Below are 24,387 nucleotides of genomic sequence, written 5' to 3' on the forward strand. Positions count from 1 at the left end.
AACCATGTCTAAAGAACTAAAAGAAAGTATGATGATATCACACCAAATAGAGATTATCAATAAAGATATATAAATTATTTTTTAAACATCAAATAGAAATTCTGGAGTTGAAAAGTGCAATAATTGAAATAAATATATCATTGAAGATGCTCAATAGCAGATTTGAGCAGGCAGAAGAAAAAAGTAGTGAACTTGAACATAGGTCAATTGAGATTACCTAGTTTGAGAAACAAAAAGAATCAAGAAAAATAAACATAGCTTTAGAGAACTGTGAGGACACCATCAAATGCACTGATAGATGCATATTGGGAGTTTCAGAAGGAGAGGAGAAACAGAAAGGCACAGAAAGAATATTTGAAAAAATGATAGCGAAAAACTTTCAAGTTTGATGAAAAACATTAATCTCCACATTCAAAAAGCTCAAAAAAATGCCAAGTAGGATAAGCTCAAAAAGATCTAAATATAGACACATATTAACCAAACTGTCAAAAGAGAAAGAGAAAGAGAAAACCTTAAAAGCAGCAAGAGAAGTGACTTACCACATTCAAAGGATGTTCAATAAGAATAATGGCTGAATTCTCATCAGAAACCATGGAATACAGAAGGAAGTGGGATGACATATTCAAAGTGCAGAAAGGAAAAAAACAAAACAAAAATCTTTCAAACAAGAATTCTAAATCCTGCAAAAACTGTCCTTCAGAAATGAAGTGTCTAGCCTGAGGCCAGTACCACACTGATACCAAAACCAGTCAAACACATCACACACACACACTACAGATCAATAGTCCTTATGAATAACTATAAATGCAAAAATCCTCAACAAAATACTAGCAGTATATACCAGAAAAACACAATCCAGCATCATAAAAAAAGGATTACACAATATAATAGAGATTTATCCCAGGAACACAAGGTTGGTTCAACATATAAAAATCAATGTAAGACACCATATTAATACAATAAAGAGGAAAACAGACACATGATCATCTCAATACCCACAGAAAAAGACATTTGACAAAATTCAACATCATCTCATGATAAAAACATTCAGCAAACTAGGAGTAGAAGGGAACTTCCTCAAACTGACAAAGAGCGTCTACAAAAACCCCATAGCATACTTAATGGTGAAGGACTGAAAGCTTGCCCCCTAAGATCAGGAACATGAACAAGCATGTCTACTCTAGTTAACATTGTACTGGAAGTTGCAGCCTAGAGAGCATTACATGAAAATAAAATAAAAAGCATCCAAGTTGGAATGGAAGTACAAAATTATCTCTATTTGCACATGACATGATCCTGTATATAGAAAATCCTAAGGAAGAGACACATACACAGACACATACATACACACACACACACACACACACGCTAATAAATAAGTTTAGCAAGGTTGCAGGATACAAGATCAATATACAAAAATCAGCTTATTTCTATATATCAGCAATGAACAATCTGAAAATGAAATCAAGAAAACAATTCCATCCAATAGTATCAAAAAATAAGAGTAAATAAAAATAGAGACAAAATGTACACTGAAAACTATAAAACCGTGTTAAAGAAACAAATAGAACGACATTTGTCTTTATGTGTTGGAAGACCTACTATTGTTAAGACGGCAGTACTCCCAAAATTAACCCACCAATTCAATTCAATCTCTATCAAAATTCCAACCATCTTTTTTTGCAGAAATTGACAATCCTACAATTCATATGAATTCTTTAGTCAACATGGTAATGCAAATCAAAACCACAATGAGATACTACTCACACTCACCAGGATCATTACAGTAAAACAAACAAACAAATGAAAAGAGAAAATAACAAGTGTTGGAGAGGATGTGGAGTAACTGGAACTCCCCTGCACTGCTAGCGGGAATGTAAACTGGTTTAGCTGCTATGGAAAAGTTTGGCAGTTCCTCGAAAAGTTAAACATAGAGTTACCACATGAACCAGTAATTTCTAGGTATAGACTCAACAGAACTGAAAATATATTCACACAAAAACACATACATAAATAAACATAGCAGCATTATTCATAGTAGCCAAAAAGTTGAAAACAATCCAAATGTCCACAACTGATAAAGGGATAAACAAAATGTGGTATGTGGTATAGACATACTGGAATATTATTCAGCCACTGACACATGTACAACATAGATTACCCTCAAAAATATTATACTAAGTAAAAGAAGCTAGATACAAAGGCCACATATTATATGACGCTATTGACATGAAATATCACATCACATCACGAAAACTGCCTGCTCTGCCTCTGTTCAGATTTCCAAGGTGCCCAACTGCTCTCCAGTCTCCAGTTTTGCCCAAAGTCTGTCACACAATTCCTCCACTTCCCCAACACTATATGGCATTGGTAAGCACTATCAAAACTTGGCCAAAATTAGCTCTAAATCCTTGGGAGAAGCAATAAGAGAAGTTTCATCTGCACTGAATCACTGCTTAACTCACTGATCTTGCCATCCCCAGATGCTGAAAGAACTAACAAGTATCTAAAGATTTTCAGATCCACAGATGACTAGGCTTCTCAGAATTTAACCTTCTACATACTATATTTTGATTATATCCAGAAAAATAATTTTGCTCCAATAGGATATTCCATATAAAAAAAAGTTACCATGGTAAATTTGTAGCACCACTACTAAAATCACTTTACTGTTATCACTATGGCAGTTATATCTTTCAATTATTTATTTAATAATATTGGTCAAGCTCCTACTATATGCAAGGAATTATGGACCCTATGGAGGAAATAAATAGTAAGGTCCTTGAACCTTTCGATCTAAAAGGAAATAATATGGCACATACACAAGCAATTTCAGCGCAAGGCAGAAAACAGAGGTATAAAGTACAGGATGGAAAGAGTAAGCTTTTCCAACATGGGTAATCAAAAACTCTAATTTATCAATCCCAAATTGTGGTTTACCAAAGTTTAGATCATGTTTAACTATATCAACCAATAGTTGATATACCCTTGAAACAAGAAAACAAAATATCTTAACAGGATACTTAAAAATGTTACTTAAAACACAGGAAAGCATTTTATCTCAAGGCAGCAGGAAAGAAAATCCGCTTAACTCCCTAAGAAGGCAGAAGTTTCTACACAGGAGGTTGGGAAATGCGGAGAACGGATTTCTCCCTAAACAGGAGCTTAAAATGAATGATCATCAAGATCCTTAGCAATTCTAAATACCACTTACTACAACATATTCAAACTAAATGGCATAATCTGATCTACATTCAGTATACTTCTCATTTAAAGGATAAGGGCTCAGTTATTAAATCTTATCTTTTTGGGGAAATATATAGGAAGAGACATTTTTAAAGAAAACTTTCCATGTAACTGCAGTTGACTTCCATTCTGTGACTTCATATGTGTAGCATTATTTCTCTCCAAAATGTTCAATGAAATCAACACTCCAAACAGAACATTTGGGCCATGAAAATACACCCAAATAAAACAGGGGTAGAGTTAAAATAAGCCTATTATTTATTAAGCATTTTCCAGTAGGTCCTGAGGCTGGGGGCTGTGGGGGCTGAAAAGGTGTGCTAAGTCCTGCCTGCTCCTTAGGATGGAGGAAAGCCGTGCATCTATGGAGACCAGAATGTGGGCAGTGATACACAGGATACTGAGAGAGAATAAGAATATATAATATCAGCACTAAATAAGGAATAAAAACCTAATCATCGTCTGAAACAAACATTCCTAAAGCAACTTAAGTTTGGGAAGGTCAGGCACAGGGAGACAGCAGAAGCAAAAGCATTTACAGCACCATGTGGGCACTCAGGAGGTAAGAGCGCTCTGAATAAGAAGCAAACTTACTGGTAAGGGAAGAAGACAGGGTCACGTTGGGGAGAATAGCTGGAATTTTGTTTTCTTGTAGGAGTAGAGAAATATGTACTTATACATGTTGGAAAAATGGAAGACCCCCTCCCAAGAAGAAAGAAAAACTTAACTTTTCGGAATTGAGAAACACTTTCCAAAATGCTTTGATAAAAAGAAGATCAAAACTGAAATTACAAACTCTCCAGAAAACTAGGAAGAGGAAAATGTTTCCTAACAAATTTACGGGACACACTGAAAGCTGTACTCAGAAGAAATCTTACACCTCCAAATGTACTTCTTACAAAAGATGACAAATGAAATTAACCTACTGCTCACCTTTAGCAATCAGGAAAAGAACAGTTAAAAAACAGAAACTAGAAAGAAAAAATGAATAAAGGTAAAACTTCAATTAATGGAAGAGAAATATCTCAAATAGTAGAATGAATAAATCTAAAAACTGATTCTCTGACATGATTAATAAAATAAATAAAACCCCCTCAACTCTAATTAAAGAAAATTGAGAGGAAAATACATATAAGATTAGGAGTATAAAAGAAATCATAAGCCCAGATAAGAAAGACATTAAGATAATTATAAAACAATAGTGCTTGCAATTCTAAGGTAACTTTCCCAGCTACAATCGCTGCATAACAAACTACTCCAAAATTTAGTAGCTTAAAATAACAATTATTTTATTATGCTCACAGATTTTATCAGTCAGGAAGTCAGGAAAGGTTCATGTAGGCTAGAGTCTTTCATGCGACTGCACTGAGATACCAGCTGAGTTGCAGTCATCTGAAGGTTTAATGAGACCATGTTCAAGATGGCTCACTCAAGTGGCTGGCAACAGATGCTAGCTGATAGCTGGGAACCTACACATGGGCCCTCCAGCATGGCGGCCTCAGAGTAATCAGACTTCTTACATGGCAGCAGATTTCCCTAGAGTGAGTATCCCTGAGAACTGGGTAAAAGCTGCATGGCCTTTTCTGAACTAGCCTTGGAAGTTACAGAGTATCACTTCTGCCATACTCCATTGGTTGAAGCAGTCATAAGCCTGCCTAGATCCAAAGGAAGTGAACACAAATCCATGTCTTGATAGGAATGTCAAAAATTTGCAGACGTGTTTTAAAACCATCACAGCAACAAATCTGAAGCCTAGAGGAAATAGGTAATTTTCTAGAAAACGTGAATTCCCAAACATGACCCAAGAAGAAGCAGAAAGCTTAAATAGATCAAATACCATAGAAGAAATAGGAAGAGTGATTAAAGACCAGCCATTAACTAAATGCATCAGATAGTTTCCTAGCTGAGTTCTATGTAACTTTTAAAGAAGGGAAGTACCATGTTATTTAAACTAGGGGCTCTCAAATTTGAATAAGCATCGGAATCACCTTGCCAGCTAGCAAACGTGCAGATTGCCCCCATCCCCAAAAACTCTGATACAGTAAGTTTAGAGTGTCTAACGAGGACCTGCATTTCTAACAGGCATACAGGTGATATTCATATTGCTTGTCCACAGAATACATTTTGAGTAGCAGAGATTTAAACCAGAGGTTAGTAAACTATGGCTTGTTGGCCAAATCTGGCTTGCTGCTTGTTTTTATAAAGAAAGTTTTATTGGAATACAGCCATGTTCATTCATTTACACATTGTCTATGTCTGCTCTCGCACTACAACGGCAGAGTTGAGCAGGTACAACAGAGACTGTGTGACTCAAAGCCTAAAACACCACCTGGCCCTTTGCCAAAAAAGTCTGCCAACCTTTGCCTAAACCACTACATTATTCTACTTCATTATATTTTCCGTTTTCCAAATTTCAGCAGACTTCTGGTATCTTCTGTTAACACTAACGGTTAAGGTACAAAACTAATATGGCAAATAGCTTTCATCTCACATGCTGTCTACACTCAGTTAGCAACAACCTGGATCACTATATTGAAGAGGATGTGAGGCTGTCCAAACCCAGTGAGAATGAATGCTATGATGGATTAGAGATGCCTACCATGGGCACTGAAAGAGGTAACCTGCAGTGTGTATAGTGTCTACTTGCTGAGCCTGACTGTAAAATATACAAGGTTTAAGAATCTTTTCAAAAAAACTATTGGAAAACTGCAACAAAATATGGATGTAATGCACACATTTTTAACTACACCATTAACAATGCATCAGATTTTGTTTCAACTGCTGTGGAAGTTATTGTAATAATATGCAAATATTTCACATTCATAAAAAAGTGAAGAAAATAAAATCATTTTGTGATTTTATCAGAGTGTAATACAGACCAATTTTGTCATGTTTGTACATAAGATTTCTGAGATTGATGTCTGCTCTTGAAAGAATACTAATAATGTTTCAAACACTATGAGCCTATATTTTATCAGTTGAAAATGTCCCCATTATTAAGACATCTTTCAAAGATACTAACTCTCAACTTTGGGAGTGATTTTTGCACATTAACACCATTTTCCCGTGATGTTATTTCCAAAATAGTGACCCAGGACATATCAAGAAGAGAAATGATGTTTTAAGATTTGCATGTTTGCGTTATTATTTAAAAGGAAAAAATGCATTTGTTGTTCTAGGCAAAAGAAAACTTGTGTAAGAAAATATATGTATATATTTATTGTTCTGGACAGAAGAAAAAGTGCAGATGAAAATTTCCAATGTGGGCAAGAAACAGTTAAATACTGAAGCCCAGTAAAGCAGGAAGTAAGCCCCAGCCAGGCTGCCTGGAGCCCAAGGATGGTGGCACAGGAGAAGTAACCACAGAGCAGAGGGCCTCGAAGAACGAAGCAAGGGTCTGCCAGACACACCAAGACATGGAGTCTTTCTCATCATTGTGCTATTCCTCACATTAAAGCCTAGAAAGAACTCAATAAATATTTGTGGAAAGAAGGACAGAAAGCATGATAGGTGAAAGAGAGGGAAGGCAGAAGCTCACACAACAAAGCTGCGGCTCCCTTCTAATTACCAGACGGTGGTTATAAAGAACAGTTGGGGAAAGTGACTGGTAATAAGTAAGTTTCTCCACTAGAAGGAAGATGGCTGGGGAATCAGCCTGCAGTTGCTAAGGGAGTGATGCGCTAAGGTCCTAGCAAAGGAGCAGCTCGGCAAGGACACAACGGCTCTCGACATATCAGAAGCAAGTGTTGGTCTCTCCCAGTTCCTCGTGCACTGACTTTAAAGACTATAAAGACAACTATATATCCAGGAAGAATAGGATCCTCTGAGACTTTTATCCTTGATATGCAAGATAAACTTTTATTTATTACATGGTTACTCTGGTCTACAACCCTGTATTAATAATACTCAGCAAGAGGAAGGGAGGAAGGCCAGAATATCTGCCATGCAGATATTTGTCCAGGCACGCTGATAATTCCAAATTTTACCTAGCATAGAAGCTTCTAGAACTAGGGTGTACATGAATATGCTTAAAGAGTGTGAATCTCCTGAAAATGTATGTAAAAGTGTGTATATGTGCATTTTTCTGAGAAGAGATTCCAGTACTTTCATCAGAGTGCCAAAAAGGTCCACAATCTACCATACCCCCAAAAATATTAAGAACCACAGCTGCAATGATTTACAAACTGTAGGTCATTTCTGGGGAACAACATTCTAAAATTAAACAGAATAGAAAATATGAGAGGATAACACTTGTCATAAAGGTGTTACTTCTTCAAACTTGCTTCAGGTGCGTGTGTGAGTGTGCGTGTGTATGTGTGTAGGGTCAAAATGTTTGAAAGCGACTGCTCTAAGGCATGAGAAATGGCGATATACAACTTTGTAACATATTAAATCAGCATCCATTGAAAACAATTAGGGGATCTGTTGTTCCAGTGGGCACTCTACTGTTTTGAGCGACACACAATCTACCAAAATGAAATTGCTATTATTAGATAACTGCGATACTCAGAGAGGCAAGTCTATCTCTGTAAGTCCTATTGATCTTAGGAGGCCAAGGACAATGAAGAGGTTGCCTTTGAAAGGACCCTGCACACTCGGTGTCTCTGAGAAAATGTACAAAACTAAACAAAACATTTAGGAATGAGGAGAGTGCAAATATTTCCCTGGGATGATGGAATCCTCTAAGCACCTTAGAAAGGTCTCTGGGAAGAGGAGAATATGGAAACTCATCCCTAAACCTGAAAGAACCACAAATTTCACAGCAAAATTAATGAAAAAGGGTCCACATCAATAAACAAAATTTCAGAAGATCAAGAATAAAGAGAAGAAAAGTGGGCGGGAGAAATTCACAGTGGGGGGTTCGGGCTGATACCACCTGAACCCATGGAGCAATATTAGCTTCACGGAAAGGGGGACAACCAGACACTATGTGTTTGATGACACGATGCGACGCTCATGATGCGATACAACAGACACGCGCAGCCCCACTTGCGAAGTCTTATTTTTTAACAATTGAACTAGAACTTAGTCAAGCCTAAATCTAAACACTAGTGAGTTTTTTATTTCAATTGTTGTATTTTTCAGTACTAAAATTTCATTTGGTTGTTCTTTATATCTTCTATTTCTATGCTAAGGTGTTCTACTAAGGGTGAACCTTGTCATTTGAGTAGTCGTAAGTATAATTTTATAAATTACTTTGTTGCCACTAACTAACGAAAAAAGCCAATAGCAAGAATTTTTTTTGGAAAAAAAAAATAGCTCAGGAACATATGCAGTTTCCCATGAAAATTGCAGAGTGACCCAAAATGACAAGATGGGTCCTGCACTAATGTCTAGTGTTCAACAAATGCTGAATGAATGAATGAACAAACACATATGCATGTCTCTACAGACTTTGAAAGAGGAGCAGAAGGTCTACTCCTTTTAGGAGGTGCTAAAGAGGGGAAGAATCTAGAGCTGTAATCTCCTAACAGAAGGGCCCCTAAAAGTCAGGAGTCAGGAACTATTTCAGTTGATAATTATGGGACAACGAATCATGCTGTCTGGCCAATTAACCATTCTGACAACAGGAAGGTATATAAAAGCTAAGAGGAATGTTTCCAATTATACTGATGATATAAACTGGGATGAATAACTTTAAGAGTCGTCCAGAATCTGTTCTTCCTTTGACGTTCAACTCTATCCAAGAAATGTCAGATCCAGCCAAAAGGATTTCACTACTGAAGGATTTGGGAAGTTTACAGAAAAGGCATTCTTATATTGATAAGTCCTCCAGGGGCTTGATAGCAATTTCTGGACACTGTGCTGCATCTTAAAAGTTGTTCTCTCAGCGAAGAGGATGGATCTCTCTTGTGCTGGGCTGATGAGGCCATGAATAATCATTTGGGAGACAGTCTATCAGTGAATAAGGTGAAGGAGTAAGACAGCTGGCCCACATGGAGATTAAAAACTGACCTGGAGACTCATCGAACAAAACTCTCAGCAAAAACAGGCTGCATCCTACAAATGGGCAAGAATCTTTTCACCCTTAGCCTAAAGCAAGGAACACCTATAAAATGTCAATCCCAAAAAGGGCAAACTACCCTAGTTCTGGACTGCAACAGGACAACAAAAGATTTGGAGACTCTACCAACAATGTCTTCTTTAGGTTAAAGAATGCCCCCTGGCAACTCATGCAATAATTACTTGGCATTAACATAGTCATGTGATTTATTTGGTATTTAACTAACAGAATACGTGTAAAGGAACTCAGGGAGGTTACCATATATCCTCTTAATAGCTAACTCGTAACTAAAGCAATAATACACAAACAGAGGGTAATATAAATTTTAAGCTTCTATAGATTAATAAAGAATATTTGATGTAGCATCCTTCAGTGAGCCACAAACTAAAGAAAAGATTATATGATCAATTTAGATCCTAAACAACATTTTACAATGGAAAATAGATGAAGCAATTAAGGGCCCCTCAAGCATTCAGTTCAGTTTTATACCTTCAAGATAGGAACTGGATTAAATTATATCAATTATTTGAGAAATGTGTACATTTCTCAACAAGCATATTATTTAAAAACTGACCTAGTTTACTAATGAAAGAACAAGAGATTTTTCCATCTCTCCTTTTCCACAGAGAGGGTTTTTTTTCTTAAACAGTTCTCAGTTTCTTGACTCAGTGGTATAATACAGCTTTACATTTCTGCTTCATCTGCTGAAGCAAGATAACTCAGTAGCTATTGTCCAAGTAGATTTTCATTTCATCCAGACCATAGTTTTATACAAAGTAAATTTCCTAACTTCAGAGAAATTAACAACTACTCCTAATGAGAAACTCTTTAGGTGACGCCAAGAAAGAACCCATGAAAGAAACCCTGCTCAAGTAACAGTATGAATAACTCTGTACTAAATAGCTTTTTTCACCAACTTCAGTGCATTAAGTATGTTCCATGCATATCTTTTCATCATTGGATATTTTGAAATAAAAAATATATAAAATAATATGGTCTTAGTCAGTTGCTATTTTACTTTTCATTTGTTTCAAATGTTTCACAACTTAAGTCTGTGATATTACAAGCTCCTCCAGAAGACTTAAATAATATTCAAACACTGCTTTCAATTTAAAGGGCAAAATATCTGGAAAATTAAGGTCACAATGTTAGAGAGCCTAATGGAGTATGGATTTCTGCTTGAAGTACTTTGACTAGAAACCTCAGTAATTTTAAATCTGTCTCTCCTGGATATAATAAGTTTTAAAGCTTTGAATGAATTTCCAGAATATGTTTCACATCTCTCATAACTTCAGAAAAGGATGCAGCAGAGAAGCAAAGAGAACAGTCTCTATAATAATGGAATTTTTATGCAGTACCAATAAGTTACAGAGCCTTTAAAACAAAAGATGAATAGGACCATTCTTAAAAAGGAAAACTAACAAGCATTAGTACTTTTCAAAAGATCAAGCAAAAGTAGATTCTTTGATCCAAGATGTCATAAATGCTATAGAATCATGATTAAATTGACTGTTAATTTTAAAATGTGAGGGTTTTATTTCAGTATTCCTATAGTTAATATGGCTAGTTCCATATTCCATTATAAAACCTAAGCCATTTTTTCAGATAGGGCACTACCCAGGAAATATTGAAAGACCAAAGCACATGGAACATGAACAACACTTGAAATATGGAAACAGCTTTTCAAATGTTCATCTAAAACAGCGGTTCTCAACCGGAGGTGATTTTGCCTCCCAGGGGACACTTGGCAATGTCTAGGGACATTTTTAGTTGTCACAACTGGGGGAGTGCTACTAGAATCTAGAGGGTAGAAGCCAAGTATCCTGCTAAACATCTACAATGAATGCAACAGGCCCCAAACAGAGAATTATCCACCCAAAATGTCAATAGCGCCAAGGACGGGAAACCCAGATCTAAAACAATACCAAGCATACGACCAAACGTGCTGGAACGATGAACAAATATCTGCTGAATAAATGAATGAATCCTAAATGAAACAATTTAGTTCCCAGTTTTTATAGCTTATTACCTCCGTCAATTTGATGCTGCCTAATACACACACTATTTCTATTCTCAAGATCTTTATCTACTCATTCATCAGACTCCCCCATGGTGTCAAAAATGATCAAGTGACAGCCAGGTCTATCAAGAATCTTGCCCTATGATATGATTCCAAGGAATCCAAAAGAGGGACACTATATTGGCCATTTAATTGTCATTCAAATTAGCAGATGAAAACATTTTCAAAAGTGATTAAGAGCTCAAAAATATATCATTTTTAAGTATGGGAATTAAAACACTATTATTTTATTTAACCACGTTTGTTGATGAACCAAGGTATTTCAAATTTATACGCCAAGATTAAATAACTAAAATAAATAGTCTTTAGAAAACACTCATCATGTGAACAATGTAATTAGAAAAGGTTAAAAGGCCCAGGTGATCTTCCTAAATACTAATTCACAATTTCCAGATCAAAAGAATCTTAAAGAAATTTTTAAAACTCTAAGGTCCCCAATTTAATCTAATATGAAAACGGCCTCCAGAGAGGAAATCAGATTTTTATGTTTTTATCCAGATTTATATGTATCCTTAACTGTTAACTAGCTAAAGACTGATTTTTATGAACAAATATCTAGAATGATGATGTCTGTGAAAAGAAGAATTATGAATACATTTTAATTTTTCCTTATAACTGTCAAATTTTTCGATTTTTTACTATATACATAATAATTTTATAAGAAAAGTAAATGATATATTCAAAGAAAAAGAGCCTCTGATAATTCACATGTATTCATTAATTTATATAGAATCATATATTATTCCAGGGCTAAATTTTAAGAACAACAGAGCTAATCATAAAGATACGGAATTCCTAAATGATTTCTCTTTAAAGAACTTACCACGTATATACGGGGGAAAAGTGAATATAACTGAAAGAAACTCATAAAGAAATGCTTCTAGCCAAAACAACAATGTTAAATGAATTACAAATACTAAATCAATCATAAATATTTACACATTATTCTGCAACTATACTTTGTTTTAGTTGTCCTTGGAGACAAATGTTTCTATGAGAAATATATCATTGTCCTGTATATTTAAAAATTGCCTGAGATAACGTTATTCCAATTAAAAAAAAATCCTGAGAATTACATCAACCCAAGCCATGACATGGTCCTAAAGTCATAAATTGAGGAGCAATCTAATAGCTGTTCAAATGTTTATTCAGACAGAGGTAAAGGGTACAACTTCTCAAAGGGAAATAGGTTTTAATAAAAACTTATCAATAGGAAGTTGTCTACCAGAAGTATAAATCCAAATGAACCAATGAATAAGGAAATTCTATGTGGGATTATGCCAAACTCATTTAAATCCCCATGCACTTGGAAAACTCAAAACAATCAAAATAAGTACATTACCTAGACATGCTTTCAAATCTATTTCTCCCTGCTGGGTATCAATAACCAGAGAGGGTGCTGATTTGTTCTTTTCATTCATTTTTACGGCTAAACGAGCATGCAAACCTTCAAAAGAGAGGCAAAAATGGAAATGACAGCACCATTTATGAATCTAAAATAATCTCTGTGAATCAATGTCATTGAAATGTGGGAAGAGACATACAAACATCACAAGCAAGTGGTATCCCTTTGTTAGAAAACCTGAATTTAGGATTGCTAACGTTACAAAGGATTTTTGTATATATCAGTCCCTTGATGCATGTGTTTAGAGATCACTAACTACTTTTTAAGGGCAATCTAGCAACCAACAATTAACTTATAAATTCCTTCCAAAAATTTTTATTTCGAGCCTACCATATGCCAGGGACTGTGTTAGGCACAGTGAGAGAAGCAAAGGCTTATCCATCACAGGCTTTGGCCTCAAGAAGCTTCCAAGTCTAGGTGAGAAGATAAGACATACCTAGAAATAACTTCAAAATAAAATAAGCAGGGAGAAGTGCCTCAAGAGCAGTAAAAATAAAATGTCATAAGTCAGACAAAAAAGAAGTGACTTCTAGCTGAGGTGATCAGAGAAGACATCGAGATTAGATGGGAACTGTTGAGAAGGGCCTGGAAATACACATGGGATTTGGACACTCATAGAAGGAGGCAAACAGATTGCAAGTGAAGGTGGACACATGGGAAAGCATCCATGCTCAGTCAGAAATTCCGTTGGCTAACGGAGAGTACTGCAGAAAGAGGAGTAACTGAAGATGAAGTAAGAGATTGAGACCATTTGGGAGGGCTTGACCATGAAGTTGAGAAGTCTGGACTTTATCGGGTAATTGGGGAGCTGGTAAAGATTTCTGAGCAGGAAAAAGCATCATCCAAGTTGTTCTTTAGGAAGATCAGTCTAGCAGTAATTGAAGTAACTGCAGATCAATCAAATGCAGATGATATGGCACACAGAGTGTAATGTAAGCCCGCAGGAATTCAGGAATTCATTTATAAAAATGTAATTTGTATGCATCTTTTCAGTAACACAGCTCTATAAACTGTCTTGCTCATAGACTAGTACCTAATTATATAAGCAGCTAAAAAGGTCATAAGTACGATAAAATGATATCACAAAACCTCTTGTCTCTGCCTGGAAATACGTCCACCCCCTTTCCCTTCCGGTAAACTCCTTATCCGGCAGGTCTCAGTTTAAATGTCACTTCTTCAGAAAGGCCTTTTTTAATCACTTATCCAAATTAAGTCTCCCTAGTTTTTCTCTTTCAAAGGAATTTGTGCTTTTTCTTCATTGCACTTATCACAATTTATAATTATATATTTCGGCCAGTAATTGAATAAAGTCTCTCTCCCCCACCAGACTGTGAGCAGACAGACAGTATTATTTTTGCTCATCAACATATTCTCCAGAGCCTGAAACAGTACAACACACAGTAGGCACTTCACAAGTATTTGTTCTATGAAGAATGAATGAACAAAGAAGAGAAGAACAGATTTTAAGTCACCACTGTAACGCCCTTCTTTGCTAAACATATACCGGCAAAGATATTTTCTTTCAAAGGGAAAGTTAAAAGAAATCTTAAATTTCAACAAATTCCTATCTTCTAAAATCAGAACAAAAGTCTATACTTCCACAAAGAAAACCTTAAGCCAAATATGCAAGCCAAAATATACATTCTTACTTCTCATATTTTTACAGAAATAATTCATAACGCAACCACTAGAGAACTGGAATAAGGAACAGAATCAGAGGACAGGGTAAGCACTGTAAGTCAGATGTAAAGAAGGTGATTCGACACTTGCTGTGACTCCTTGCTCCATGCACATCATGTTAGAACCTCAAGAAGAACTTCAACATGAAAGATTTCATGTTAACCTAAATCATCGCTGGAGTAGACAGAAGCCTCAAAGAAACATGGCTAGGCTTCTTCACAAATAATTCATTCCCAAATAATAAATATATGGCTTTCGATCACATGCTGCTTGTATCTTTGTACTTCACACCACAAATTTGGTACACAGTTTTCTTCACATAATAATAAATGTAGAGAAGATTAGCAATATAATGAACCTTAAGTCATAGAGCTCTAGAGAAGTCCAAAGGAGTTCAACATGTGGCATTTGGGACTTATTCCAAGACGCAGCCCTTTGTAAAATTTTAATGTAGAAAAATCACCCAATTCGTTAGTATCTGTGAACTAGGAAGGCCTAACCAACTGTCAGGGAGGAACCAGAGGAGTTGGTTTAACCCCGGAAATGTTGAGCTACAATGGAGCACCTGCAAGAAAAAGATATGATTTCCATCACTCATTTGGGGGTGTTTGTGCAACCAAATTTTGCAAATCCCACTTCATCTGGTGTTAATTAGGAAAATCCAACCTCTAGGAGAAATGTCTAAACCTCTATTTACAGCATGTATCGTGCCTTGTCTGTTCCACAGGCTTGTAAGCATCAAGAGTGCTCAGTCCAGCGCTTGATGAAAAGTAGGGGCTTACCTAATTCTTGTTGAATAAACATTAGTTGAACTTACTTGATTTATTTTGCTATTTACCCAAAATAGAAAATTCTATCTTCAAAAGCAACATTCACCAGTCACCATCAATTGAAGATTATTTTTGTTTGTTTTTAATTACTATAAAATTAAAAGATGATTGCTGTAATAGAAATTGGAAGAGTCCAGAGGATATAAAATGAAAATAGAAGTCCACAGCATCTCCATTCTCCACCCTGTAGACAAATACTTTTAACAGTTCTTGCATAACATTCTAGAAATTTTCTACAAACTTATATAAGAATAAATTCTGTATTATTTTTGATAAATAAGATCATACTATATCTATTCTCATGTAACTTGCTTTTTTCCCTAAAGATTATAGCCTGGCCATTTTCCCATTATCAGTACACACACTTATACTCCTTTTGCTTTAATGGCTATATAATATTCTAAGGTATATAAGCACCTTAAATAACTTAACAAACTCATATCAATAGTCAAATATATCACTTTCAAATTGTTTCTATTACAAGCAGTGCTGTAAACAACATCCTTTGACATATATCTTTGTATCTTAAGATAAATATATTTCTAAAATATATTCTTTTTCTTTTTTTTAATTGCAGTAACATTGGATTATAACAATATATAGCTTTCAGATGTACATCATAATATATTTCAAATTCTGTGTAGATTACATCATGTTCACCACCCCAAAACTAACTATAGTCCATCCCCTCACATGTGAACCTAATCACCCCTTTTGCCCTCCCCCCTTCCCCCACAGTAACCACCAATCCAATCTCCATTGCTATGTGTTTGTTTGTCGTTGTTTTTATCTTCTACTTAGGAGTGAGGTCATACGGTATTTGACTTTCTCCCTCTGACTTATTTCACTCAGCATATTACCCTCAAGGACCATCCACGTTGTCATAAATGGCCGGATTTCATCCCTTCTTATGGCTGAGTAGTATTCCATTGTGTATATATACCACATCTTCTTTATCCATTTCTCCCTTGATGGGCACCTAGGTTGCTTCCAAGTCTTGGCTATTGTGTATAGTGCTGCAGTGAACAAAGGGGTGCAGGCATCTTTATGCCTTTGCATTTTTAAGTTCTTTGGATAAATACCCAGCAGTGGGATAGCTGGATCATATGGCAGATCTATTCTTAATTTTCTGAGGATACTCCATACTGCTTTCCATAGTGGCTGTACCAGTTTGCACTCCCTCTTCCACACTTGTTGTTTCCTGTCTTGTTAATTATAGCCATTCTGACCAGAGTGAGGTAAAATATATTCTTAGAAGTAGCATTGCAGAGAGAAAATGTATGAGCGTTTATAATTTTGACCAATGCCAAATTGCCCTCAAGAAAAGATATGTGAATGCCTATTTCACCACACCCTCTCCATCATTAGATATTTTCAAACTTTTTCATCTTCGCCAATTTGATAAATGGAAAATGGCACCTCATTTTAATTTCTACCTTTTTAACTATAAGTGAGGTTAAGTATTTTTTCAAATTTTTACTATTTTTATGTTTCTTAAAATGTTTGCTCACATCAATTACCCATTTTTACATTGGCTGCTCATATTTTCTTGTTGACTTATCAGTGATCCCTGAATATTAACAGTACATCAATCCTCCTTCTGTCAAACAGATTGCAATTATTCTTCCCCACTTGAGTATTTGTTCATTGATTCTTATCATGGTGATTTTGCCATGCAAAAGGCTTGACTTTTTATGAAGTCAAATTATTAATCTTTTCCTTTATGGTCTCTGGGTTTAGAGTTATGCTTAGAAAGACCTTCTCTTTCCTGAGATTATAAAACTATATGCCTGTGTTCTCTTCCTAAAATAATAATAACAATAGATAATTTTTATTGAATGCTTACTCTAGGCCAGGCACTGTTCTGAGCACTTCACATACATTATTGCATTTAATCCTCACAACAACTTTAGTGGGTGGGCAGTGTCATTGTCTCCATGATACAGATGAAGATTCTGTGACTATAGATGAGGTTCGAGCTTATCCAAGCTTACACAGCTGATATGCGGCAGTGCCAAGATTTCAACTCAGACCAGTCAAATTATCAACTTTAGGTTATGTCTACTAACTTTCTTTTCACTAAGAAAAATGAGGATTTTACACACTTATACATACCTCTTCTATCTTCTCTGCCTTATATTTGTTATATAATTCTTTTTTTCATTATTAATTGTACAGCCTTCACATTTTCTTCTGTTTTCATAATACACACAATTATTTAGATTTAACTTAGGTCTATATTTAAGGGGTTCCACATGCCCTGCCAATCCTTTCATATATCTGCTTCTCCATCTGCAAGTTCTTTTTCCTTATTTATCACTTAGATGACCAATTCTATTAATGAAGCAATTTTTCAGGAATGAGGTCCTTGAATGTTTGAGAATACTGTTTGATACCTTTATACATAAACCACAGCTTGAAGGTATTAAGTCTGCCCACGCAGACCTCACCCAAAGCTCTGGAGTTCTGCTCCACTACCTCCTGGCTATGACTGCCACCAGGATGTCGGAAGCCAGTCTGATTTCTCCCTACGGGTGACTTGCTTTTTCTGCCTGGATGCCTTTAAGATTCCTTTCTTGGGGCCAGCCCTGTGGCCTAGTGGTTAAATTCAGTACGCTCTGCTTTGGTGGCCTGGGTTTGTGGGTTTGGATCCCGGCGCAGACCTACACCACTTGTCAGTCATGCTGTGGCGGCAACCCACATATAAAGTAGGGGAAGATTGGCACAGATGTTAGCTCAGGGCTAATCTTCCTCAACAAAAAAAAGAAAGAAAGAAAAAGAAAAGAAAAAAATATTTTCTTAACCTTGAAGCACACTAACTTTACTATTATACGCTCACTTGGTAGTGATCATTCTGTTTCAGTTTTTCCTAGACCTCTGTGCCCTTTTGATCTACAAATTATAAATTTCCTTAATCTCTGAAGCTTTTTTTCTCCATTACATATCTAAAATTTTTCTGTCCATTTGTTCTGCTCTGTCAGGCACACCAATAAAACATATGTTGGATCTTTCCTGCCTGTCTTTATTATCTATATTGTGTTAGACAGACATTTTAGTTGCAAGCCTATGGCGGGAACCTTGCTCGAACTAGTTTAGATAAAAGGAATGTATTGGAAGGACACTGGAGTGCCTGACATAATTCTAGGAAATGCATGAGAGCAGCCGGACCTCAGGGATAACCAGAACCACAGACTTGAACACCACCACCACCAGGCCTGTTTATCTCAACTAGGACTGTCTCTCTCTTGTCTTTTGCTTCCGCTTCTATGTGTTGACTTGGCTCTTACTACGGACAGACCAACTTCCTTCACGAGGCAGGGACCATCGCTCCCAACAGCTCCAGAGCCTCACATGCCATGATCCTCACCACCAGAGACGGATTGCCTTGCTCTCCTCAATTCCAATTTTTAAAAATCCTATGTTCCCTCCAAATATTTCGAGTGAATACAGATGTATTTTTCTGGAATTTCTGTCCCCCCAAATAACTCTTAATCTGGTGTGCGCCTCATGCGTAAGCCGAGAGTAAAGCAGTTTAGCCAACTTTGATTTGCCAACTTACTGCTTATTCATTTCTGTTCATTTCGTTCTGGTCAACTTCTGCAAAGCTCCTTGTCCTTTCTTCCTCTTGCTTCCCCCTCACTTCATTATAGGTTAGAGGTCAAGTATAAAAAGATACTGTTCCCTTAGCCTCACCTCTCTATTCTGAGATATGGAACTGGCTCCCTCGGGGATTTTCCAATTTTTCACATGGCCTATCCCAACTCCCAAACCTTACAGGGTAGCGTGCTCACAGCCCTGCACTTACTTTCAGTGAAGTCTGCACTGTGTTTACAATCTAGAGAAGCGTGAATCAGTTTTTAGCATCCTCCCTAGATTTGATCCATATTTCACCTTACTTCTTAGATACCAGTCTAGCCTGGAACTGAACCATTTCCTAGTTTCATGGAATTTTTGTGTTTGTTTTTCATTCTATTTGTTAAGTTTTAACTAGTTCCATGACAGAGAATATGGTTAACATGCTTTTACTTTTCTAAATACCTTCTGAATTTTTAGAAGTAATAGTTACTATTAAAATTCTACTTTGGAAAACTTACAATCCATTCACTCATCAAATATGCATGGAATGTCAACTATGAATGTGCAAGGCACTTTGCAGGGCACTGAGATACATCAATAAGAAGGCAGAAGTGTTCCTACCCTCTTGGAGTTTATATTATAGACATTTAAACAAATGTTTAATAGAAAGATAGACATTTAAACAAATAATCACAAGGATAATATATCAATAAGGGGGTAAATGGGTGGTTATTGAAACAGAGATTAAACAGAGTGCCCAAGAGGTATGGATTAAATTATTTTAGCTAGAAAATCTCTGAGGTGCTTCTCAGCATGGGGAGAAGCAAGTCTCCTTGAAGCTAATTTTCTTTATTTTGTGATGAGTCACTTAAGTTGCCTCCCTAGTGACAGACTGCAAGATGAGTAAGTACCCTATATCTGGGTACAATAGGACCTTTCTTAGGTGTACAACCTAAAAATAACTACCTTTTTCTTGGAATGCAAAGTCCATAGCGCTTCTGGGAGTATTCCTTGGGAAGCAAAGTTAGGGAAACCTGTTGGGTTAAACCTGACATGGCCCTGACCCAAGTCTTCTGGCAAGAAGGGATGCAAATGTCACCAAAAGACTACTTTCTAGGCAGGAGCTGTCTAAGTTGGTAACCAAGCTCAACTCAGCCCAAGGGTTTATGAAGGAAGGGTCACTCTAGCCCAGCCTATAGCCAGCATAACACAAGATTATGCTTTGAGGAACAATAACTGAGTACATGAATGTAAACTACAGACATATTCTGCAATTTGGGGAGGTCATCACAATGCAAAGATAATTTGCCCATTTGGGCTGTGCAGGATCAGTCTTCAACAGCAACAGTCTTTATCAGCAACAGCTATACTGTACTTACCAGAATTCCAGTTCACTCTCCACCTGGTGCAGGAACCTCTTAGCCAACAGGTTCTTAGACAACACACAAAGTTCACGGAGAGTCCTCAAAAAGGAGACACAGGGGACCACCCCAGTGGCATAGTGGTTGAGTTTGAGCGCTGTACTTCAGCGGCCTGGGGTTTGTCAGTTCTGATCCCCAGTATGAACCTACACGCTGCTCATCAAGCCATGCTGTGGTGGCATCCCACATACAAAATAGAGGAAGATGGGCACAGATGTTAGCTCAGGGACAATCCTCCTCAAGAAAGGGAAAAAAAAGGAGATACTGAACTTTCTGGCAATAAAAACATGTAGAAAATAACGTAATTAACTTGATAATTAAAAGAGATGGGACTACATTGAGATTTCTCTGAAAGAGTGACATTTGAGCACAGATCTAAAGGACAACAAGCAGTTAGCTAGGGAAAGCAAAGAATGCATTCCAAAAGGAGGATCCAGGAGGGAACTTGGCAGATTTGAGGAAATCAAAGAGGGCCAGTAAGGCTGGACTATGAAGAAGGGCTACCCTGTTGTCAGTCAAAGATGGTGAGGTAGGCAAGGGGCCATCTCCTACAAGGCCCTGTAATCTGCATTCAACATGCGAGGCTTTATCCTAAGAGCAATGCAAAGTAATAAATAAGTTTTAAGAGTCACACCATCAGTTTGTATTAGTAAAACATGATTTGAGTTGCAAGAGGGAAGAGAGTCAAGAGTGGAAACAAGCAGGAAAGCCAGCTGGGAAGCTCTCTGAGGAAGAGTGAATGGGCGCAGGCGCAAGTAGGTTATAGATCTGGTTGCAGGGAAATCCCCATCGAATGCCTTCCTTCTCTACGAAATAGCAAGTGAGAGACAGAGTTGACTTTGGGCATTCATGGATTAAAAACAATCCCAAAAGCCTCTTGGAAGAAAGTGGGCACTATAGCAGAATTACAGAATTCTGCTAAAGGCTTATAAGTGAATTCTGGCACTTGTGGATCCAGTGTTACAGGATACTGCTAGGTTAAGAATTCTATATTATTTTGTCAAAATAAATCAAAGTTTTACCCAAGAGATTAAAAGCTATATAAAGAGAAGAACTTTCCATTTGCTTGCCCTTGTACAGCATGTGGATGTACTCTTCCTAAGTATCACCTTCAAGCAACTTCAGAGGAAAAAAGTGAGAGAACTTAAGAAATACTTTTAGCAGTTGGCCACAGATAAACCCTGGCTAGACCACAAAAAAGAGGGCCTTATTAAAAGCATTCTTAGCTGATGGCCCTTTCACCATTAACCAGTCACTTAGGTCAAAAAACAAAAGATAAATGCTATTCCCCAGGTCTAGTGCCACCATCAACATGGAGGAAATGATGAAAGCGCTAGATTATAGGGGAAATTCAGCAACGGGTGCCTTTGGGAGAAGAAAGCTGACATTCTGTCCTCATCCCTTCAAAAACATATCCCAAGCAGAAAGAGATCTAGGATCAAAGCTATCTTTAAAGGACTAAAAGGTCTCAGAAGCACTGCTGCCTGCAGGTGTAAAAATAAAGTGACAAAAGTATACTGACAGACCAAATTAGTGATCCCTAAACTTCCTTTCAGGTTGGCCCACTACTCGTCCTATTAAGACTCTAGAAAGTCCTTGAGAGGGCACCTCCAGTAGTGTCATTTATGAAAAACCAAGCCAACAGAGAACACCAAGTACGATAATTAGTGGATTTTAGGAGAGGGAAAAAAACAACAAAGTGGTGAGAAGTACAAGGGACAGATCCACCACCATCCAATCACCGCCACACGGAGAATGTAGGTCTTTACTGTGATTCATAGGCAAAGGTTAAGAAACTTCACATTTTTAACAAAAACATCCCCACCCTCCCCTCCCTGGAAGCTACAACCCTCTACTTTTGGTGTAATTGGGCTGTACCTATGGGATTAATTTCCCACTGGATGTAAGCCTATGACCATCCCTACACTGCAGGCAGCATAAAACTGGGGCAGAAAAGAAATACCTCCTGCATCAGGAAGCAGAGTTTCATAGCTGGAGTCACAAAGCCCTGGGTTCAAATCTCAGTTATACCATTTACAAGCTATATGACCCCAGGCAAGTTACTGAAACTCTGAGCCTCAGTCACCTTGTCTGTAAAAGGGGATTAGAATCTGCCACAGAAGATTATTATAAGGAGAAAATGAGGTAATATATCCACAGTGTCTCAGCACAGTGCCTGACACATAGCCAGTATTCAATAAGGGAAAGGCATTGTTAGAAGTAGAAATCGTAAACTCTTACTTTTGTGTTCATTTGCTCTTCTCTGCTGCCCTTGAAGAATTCTCAGGTCTTAGATGCAACCTGTCTACCTGGAACCCCAATATCCCATCTATCTCTATCCACAGGACCCACTTGTCCCTCAATCGACCGACAAGCCTCTGGATTTACCTTATTACCTACCCAGACCTACGGACTCTGCTGACCCACCCTCCTGTGTAACTTCCCTCGCTGGCTCGGCCTCTTCTGCATGTTGCCAGTGTGACAAATCTGAAGTCAAGCCACATTGTTTCTGTTAGTTTGAATGCTGCCTAAAGGGCTTTATTTAACCTACAGTAGCCAGAACCATTACTTACGTAAAACTAACATGGTTGGTCAACTGAGAAATTACTCTGTAGTCAGGATCATGCCAGACTCTCTAAACAACTAGATTGGATCCTTCCAAAATATGACTCTCCTCTTTTACAACCACATAAGTTGCCTCAAAATGTTGCTTCTAAATGAAGACTCTTAGTTTCTGCATCTTAATTCAATACCTTCTTATGTCCAAAACTTGAAAGCTGAGAAGTAAAAGTCCCTAGGCTACTTAAAAAAAATTTCCTAGATCCATACTGCCTTAAAATTACCAGAGAGTATCTACTAGTGAACACTAAATAATTTCACTGTTTCATTACTCTCAGGGTATATTCTAAGTCCTTGATTGAATTAAATGAATCAAGAAAGGAATTTGGAGTACTAGAAACCCAAAATTGGTTTAATATTTAACGTGTGGTTAGCTTAGAGGCAATAAAGAAATGTCAAGGTCATTAGCCTTTTCTATGCCAGGTAGCATCTCACAGGATATCTTGATTAAATTCTGCAAATACAATCTATTGAGCCAATATTGGGTCTTATAATAGACACGCATGCTTTTGCCACTATAAAGATGACTCTTTGATTATGTTTCTAATTCAAAAATTATTCTGCTACCCAAGTCTCTCTCATAGCATGCTTCTTTAATTTAGTGTACAGTGGCCCTCCATAGCCACAGGTTTCACATCCGCAGATTCAACCAACCGCAGATAAAAGGCTTACGATGGTTGTGTCTGTACTGAACACGTACAGATTTTTTTTCTTGTCATTGTTCCCTAAATAATACAGTATAACAACTATTTACACAGCATTTACATTGCATTAGGTATTATAAGTAATCTAGAGATGATTTAAAGTATACGGGACGATGTGCGTAGGTTATATGCAAACACTATGCCATTTTATATAAGGGACTTGAGCATCTGCAGATTTTCGTATCCACAGGGGTCCCGGAACCAATCCCCGCAGATACTGAGGGATGACTGTACCTGAAATTTTGCACTTTCAAGAACAGAAAGCAGACAATATTTACATTGCCAAGTGATAGACTGACCTCTAGTGGAAATTAAAGAAATTACTCAACAAGCTTTGAGAGGTCCCTAATACAGTTAGAGCTAACTTACAACATTGTTAAAACAATGATTAAAACACTGACAATAAAAATTAACTTGGGATTTCTAATCGATTCAAGCTAGGAATAAGAGAATAGGGTTAAGAGCAGAGACTGGTTCACGGCTCACGTGCCACTTCCTAGCTGTGTAATGTTTGTCTCAGTTTCCTCATCCGTAAAATAGGAAAAATAATATTACCTACCTCATAGGATTGATGTGAGGATCAAATGAGTGAACATATGAAAAGTATCTAGAACATTGTGTGGTACATTGTTCAGTGACATAAAATTATTGGTTATTATTATTTGTAGCTGGAAGAGATTATGGTTGGAGGCAAATTCTAAGTTAAGAGGTTATGAAGAAAAACGAGAGAGTCCTAGCGGGAACACACTTCTTCAGGGATTAGGCTATAACAACCCAGTACAGCACCAATCCAGTTAGTCCTCCCACTTCCAGAAATACAGGAGC

General features: G+C 37.1%; 1 protein-coding gene across 27 annotated transcripts in view; it reads right to left on the minus strand.

The window, feature by feature from the left end:
• STK33 (serine/threonine kinase 33) overlaps window positions 1-24,387 on the minus strand; it is a 121,320-nt gene that overhangs the window by 71,507 nt on the left and 25,426 nt on the right. For 6 of the 27 annotated variants that reach the window (XM_008514166.2, XM_070624298.1, XM_070624291.1 and 3 more), the window contains one exon: window positions 12,670-12,774. The exons of the other annotated variants lie outside the window; for them this stretch is intronic. The gene's annotated coding sequence lies outside the window, so the exon portion shown is untranslated. The remainder of the gene's footprint in view (window positions 1-12,669; window positions 12,775-24,387) is intronic. 27 annotated transcript variants of the gene reach the window in all.

Source organism: Equus przewalskii, chromosome 6 (assembly GCF_037783145.1).
Source record: "Equus przewalskii isolate Varuska chromosome 6, EquPr2, whole genome shotgun sequence".
Taxonomy (NCBI): Eukaryota; Metazoa; Chordata; class Mammalia; order Perissodactyla; family Equidae; genus Equus; species Equus przewalskii.